This window comes from Beta vulgaris, chromosome 4, assembly GCF_026745355.1.
Source record: "Beta vulgaris subsp. vulgaris cultivar EL10 chromosome 4, EL10.2, whole genome shotgun sequence".
NCBI classification, from domain to species: Eukaryota; Viridiplantae; Streptophyta; class Magnoliopsida; order Caryophyllales; family Amaranthaceae; genus Beta; species Beta vulgaris.
In genome coordinates, this window is record NC_079205.1 from 49,493,856 (window position 1) to 49,499,735 (window position 5,880).

At 35.4% G+C, this 5,880-nt stretch overlaps 1 long non-coding RNA gene across 1 annotated transcript; it reads left to right on the forward strand.

Annotated features, from left to right (window-relative positions):
* Positions 1 to 1,180: 1,180 nt before the first annotated feature.
* Positions 1,181 to 4,753, forward strand: LOC130591279 (uncharacterized). The gene is made up of 3 exons (XR_008969084.1): positions 1,181 to 2,211; positions 3,256 to 3,320; positions 3,995 to 4,753. It is a non-coding gene; the product is annotated as an uncharacterized LOC130591279 (long non-coding RNA).
* The last annotated feature ends 1,127 nt before the right edge of the window (positions 4,754 to 5,880 follow it).

Genomic DNA, 5,880 nt, shown 5'->3' on the forward strand with positions numbered 1-5,880 from the left:
CCAGAGAGAGAAACAACCCCAAAAGATGCTAGAGATTTCTAAAGAGAAAATAAGAAAGAAAAAGAAAAGGAAGAATAAAAATGAAAACCCTCTTACAATTGTTCTCAGCCACAACACGACATTCAGTAAGAATAACGACCATCACCTATTATACGCATCCAACCACGACACCAGTAATCTTTATAATTTTATGCCCCTACTCTGGCAAACCTGAAGGATGCCTGCTATGTTCAGCCAATCAACCCTTCTCCTAGGCAAGTTTTCTTCCGTTCATCTGTGGTTTTATTTGGTGTTGTTTTATATTGAATCCCTTCTTAATCGTTAGAACTACAACTTATGCAAGTATCTGGTTTCATTTTGCTATCGATATCCCTATCTTCTTAGTGAACATTATTCCGATCTCTTTTAATCTGAATAATTATGGTTCGATTTTAATTTCTCATCAGACTTTTAATTTTTAATTGCCTATTACTAAGAGTTTTACCTGGGTTATGGTCTAAATATTATGCTTATATAATAAGTGTCCATGCCTTCATTTGGTTTTGGTATAACTTGACTACCTTTTCAACCAATGATTCTAATGTTTTCTCAATTAATTAATTTGTGTCACCTTGCTGTGTGGATTCACCAACTCAATCTCTCTCAAAGTGTATGATTGGAATTGCATCTATGATTGAAGAAACTAATCAATGGAACGCCATTATTACTGATTAGAGAAAAGAAGAGAGATGTATTTAGAGAGAAGATTACAGAATATATGTGTTTGTTACAGAAAAGGAAAGTAGTTATTAGCAGTCTATTTATAACAAATAGACTAACTAACTACAATATACAACATGTGATGAATAATTCATGAAATATAACTTATAATCCCCCTTCAAGCTGGACCAAAGAAGTAAGGCCAAGCTTGACTCCAAGAGTATGATGCTGGTGTGAATTCAAAGCCTTTGTCAAGATATCAGCTATCTGAGCAGCACTAGAAACATGAAAAGTTTGGATAAAGCCACTTTCCACTTGTTCTCTAATATAGTGCATGTCTCTCTTAAGATGCTTGGTCTTTTCATGGAACATGGGATTTTAAGCTAAGTGCTCTGCAAATTTATTATCACAATACAAGGAAATAGGAAGAGCAACTGTAATTTTCAAATCTTCAAGAAGACCATGTGTAATATCCTAAAAATCTTAAACATATTTAAGTGAGTAATTAACGTAATAATGTAGTTAGAATATATTTTATTTTATTCGTTTCACTAATTAAGCAATGTATAATAAAATGTTTATGGAATTTTTAACATAAAAATTTACTAACTTAAATTATGACGATAATATATAATTTACGATTTTATGAGTTAAACAAGAAGGCTAATAAAGTTGATAATTCACTTAAAGTACAAAATGTCAACATTTCACCCAAAATGTCATCAAGCCACGTTTGAAGGTGTTAGTGTGGAAAATTTTCTGATTTTTGGTTGGAAAACAAAAGGGGCAAAAGAAAAAGAGAAGCCATGGTCAACTCCCCCATTAATTTGCCTTCTTCCTCACCTTTTCATGGCCATTTGGCACTCATGCAATCCTCACTCTCTTCTTCTTCTTCAGTCAAAGCTATTACCAATCCTCACAATTGCTTCTTCAAGTTAACAAAATCAGATTACTTACTTCACCATCCTCCTCCCAACCACTGATTTTAACTCCCAAATTTCCACTATAAATAGCCATGGAAGTTCAACATCAAGAACACAACAACAACCTTCATCAATCTCTTCTCCCTCTAATCAGAAATTCAGTCTATAATCGCCGGAAAATTGTAACTAAAAGAAAATAAAAAAAAAAAAAAAAAAAAGAAAAAAAAGAAAAGAGAAAACCCAAATTTCTTCTCTCTCTCCTCTGTTTCGCCCCACGACCGACCACCGTCGGCCACCGCGCGCGCCAACTGCGCGGCGCCCAGTTCCGCCTCCACCTTGTCGTCGCTCGCCGGTCACCAGCCCACCGCGCAGCTCGCCGGAGACCCGCGCCAGCATTCTCTCTCTCCCCTTCGCACTCCCTCGCTCCTCTTCTCTTCGCGCGACGCTGCTGCACGCGCAGCACCACCGACAGGCCGCGCTCGCCGAACCGCCAGATACCGCCGCCGGAGATTTCTGCTGCTCGCCGTCGACCACCGAAGCCGGTGTCCACCTCAGGCGCGATTCATCCTCCCTGCTCCTAGTAGCAGAGGTGATGATGTTCTCTTTTTTTTAAATTTCTGATTTCCTTAAGTTTATAATGCAAGCCCAAATTCCTACCTATAGTTAAGTTAGTTTAGATTGGGCCAAGAATAGTTCAATTAGAACCTAAACTAAGTAACTTAAAACAGAATCCTTGTTGTTGGACTTAGATGTAGTTGAACTTGTTCCATGGACTTACTAAGTTATACTTATGGACTGATTTATATTAGTTAGACCAACTCAATTTAAGTGTTGCATGTTCACTAAATAGGGCTCAAATCTGACTTTTATTGTTTTGCTAAACTACTTATATTAGATGGGCCAAATTGAGTTAAACTAAAACTGATTTAGTATTTCATTAAGCTATGTTAGTTTAATTAATCAAGTTAAGTATAATGTTGGGCTTATAATCTGATTTACTTAGTTAAATCATTTAAGTTAATCTTGTTGCTTTAATATATTGAGCTTTAGTGGCTGATTTAGTTAGTTTTACTAAACCACCTAACTTATTTACTAAAATCTATTATTGGTTATAATTCATGATTTCTAAACTAGTTGAGTTGTTTAAAACTAATTAAAAATAATTCATTAAGCTTGTTGTTATAATTAAGTTAAGTATGATACTTCATAATCCTTAAGTTCATTATAATAATTAGTTACTTGACTTGTTAGTTTTAAATGACTAAATAACATTAAAATAATATCAATGGATCCATTATAACTTCAAACTTAATTAATTTATTAATGGATAACTAATTAGTTATTAACTATGAACTAGAATAATGTTATGTTTTTGAAAGGTTATATAATATGTAGTAATATAACTTCAATGTTCGATAATTCTAAAGGTATAGCTAAATGAGTTATTTCATTAATTCGTTGTTAAAAAGTCACCTTAATTAATTAAAAGTTATTAACGATTAAGAAATAATGGCCTTTAAGGAGACCTTTACGACGTTATAATGACCTTGTGACCTTAATAAACGCTAAACTAATATTTAGACTTAAAAGCTAAATAACGAAACATTCATTAATAAAAATTATTCTTGAATAGATTAAGGAAGATAAAGGATATTACAAGCCTCCCCCGGCTAACAAGGTTATTAAGCAGGAATCCAGGTAACGTCTACTGCTAACACCCGCATTCTCCTTCAAAGTATGTTTTATGATCATGATTAATATTATGTTTTATATGGATTGCGGGAAATGAAATGTTTTATGATGGTTATTATGATATGATGCTATGAGTGATGATGATGACATTATGATGAAATGAAAGTATAATTATTCACGATGATGATGTTACTTAAAACCAATGAAACATGATAAATTCAAGTGAAAGACGGTTCTTGGCAGTATGATACGGGCACCGCAAGTGTCACCTATGTTGTGACCGCCTGATGGTTTAAATGATACGGGCACCGCAAGTGTCACCTATGATGTGACCGCCTGACGATTTTATGATACGGGCACCGCAAGTGTCACCTATGTTGTGACCGCCTGATGGTTTAAATGATACGGGCACCGCAAGTGTCACCTATGATGTGACCGCCTGATGGTTATGTAGTGGGAGACGTCCCTATGTTATGATGTACTAGCCAAGTTACCAAAGTAAAAGATATATGATGATGAACATGATAAAGAAGATAATGTAACCTACTATGATATGTTTATGAAATGTTTTACTTATTCTCTCCTTCCTGTTTTTAACTAAAATGATGTGAAATGAATTTACGATGTTAGAGTAGTATGTTACTGAGCCTCGGCTCACGACGTTTTGTTTTATGTTTTAGGTACCGATGGTGATAACGGGATGGCGTAGCAGTGAGGACTTAATTAATATCTAGATTATCTAGACTCTCATGGTTTTAATTTAAGTTTATGTCAAAACTCTGATTAGTAACTAAGTTTCTATTAATCAAGACTAATGTTGGATCTATATTATGCTTCATGTTATAAATGTTTGAGTTTATGATGTTATGTTGCCTTGTATTTTCCTTATGGAAAGTACGGCGGTAACGCGCCGACTATCTAGGTTCCGCTGCTAATAATCGATTAATTAACTTAACCACGACGACTAGAGGTCGGGGCGTTACACCATGAAGCCAAACTAATTCAGAAGCTGCAGATGACATACTTCTGTACTCTGCTTCAGTTGATGATTTACTGACTGTTGTCTGTTTCTTGGTCTTCCAAGACACCAAATTTGAACCAAGAAGAACAGCATAAGCGCTTAAGGATCAGCTACTGAATTGGCAGCCACTCCAATCAGAATAATTATAAGCACTAATCTTCAAGTCTGATTCAGCAGAATAGAACAAGCCTTGATCAATGGTGCCTTTCAAATATCTTACCACATGCATAACAGCTCTTAAGTGTGGAACTCTAGGTGTATTCATAAACTGGCTAAGATGTTGTACAGCATAAGAGAGATCTGGCCTAGTTATTCCCAGATATAGTAACCTTCCCACTAGTCTCCTGTAAACATCAGCATCTTCAAGTATATAACCATCATCTATGGATAGTTTCAAGCCAACTGATAAAGGTGCAGGAGCAGCTATACAATCAATCATATTGTAATCAGTGAGGATGTCATGTATATACTTCTTTTGAGAAAGGAAAATACCCTTCACATTTCTGGTTACTTCAATGCCTAAGAAGTAGTTTAATTGCCCCAAATCTTTTATAGTGAAAGCTTTGTCAAGAGCCACCTTCACTTCTTCTATTTGAGACATTGATGTGCCTGTGAGCATCATATCATCAACATATACCAGAATGACCAGAAATTCTCCATGAGCTTCCCTTGTAAATAAAGAATAATCTTGCATTGATTGTTTAAAACTAATAGATTTCATAAACTTACTCAGTTCCTTGTTCCACTGCCTAGATGCCTGTTTAAGGCCATATAGTGACTTCTTAAGTTTGCAAACCTCTCCAACTCTGGCCTTTGTATAACCAGCAGGAGGAGTCATGTAGACTTCCTCATCCAAAAAGCCATGGAGGAAGGCATTGTTCACATCTAATTGGCATAAAGGCCAATTCTTCACAGCTGCAAGAGATATAACCACCCTAACTGTTGCAAGTTTTGCCACTGGTGAAAATGTCTGATTAAAATCTTGACCAGCTATCTGTTGATATCCAATAGCAACCAGCCTTGCTTTGTGTCTCTCAACAGTGCCATCTGGTCTAAGCTTTGTTTTATAAACCCACTTGGAACCAATAGCCTATTTATCTTTAGGCAAAACAGTTAAATCCCATGTCTCATTATCTTCTAAAGCTTTCAATTCTTTGTTCATTGCATCAATCCAGTTGGGATCATTTTTGGCTTGGTTGTAATATTTAGGTTTAGTAATTTTACAAGAGTTGACAGCAAAAGAAAGAGATTGAGAATGAGAATCAGGTGTGACTGTTTTATGAGGTGTGTATGTGTTAGCAAACCCCTGTAATTTTACATTAGGAACAACAACTCTTGTAGATTTTCGAATGACATGAGGTGGATTTTGAGTAACAGATGTAGGATGTTCATTGTGAGAAGAAGAAATAGAATTAGAAGAATCAAGATAAAGAGAATCAAAAGAAGAATAATGAGTATTTTGTAACATGACAGGATCAGTAGGAGGAAACTGATTAATATTAGAATTTGTAACATTAGGAACAAACATATCATGTTGAACTAGAT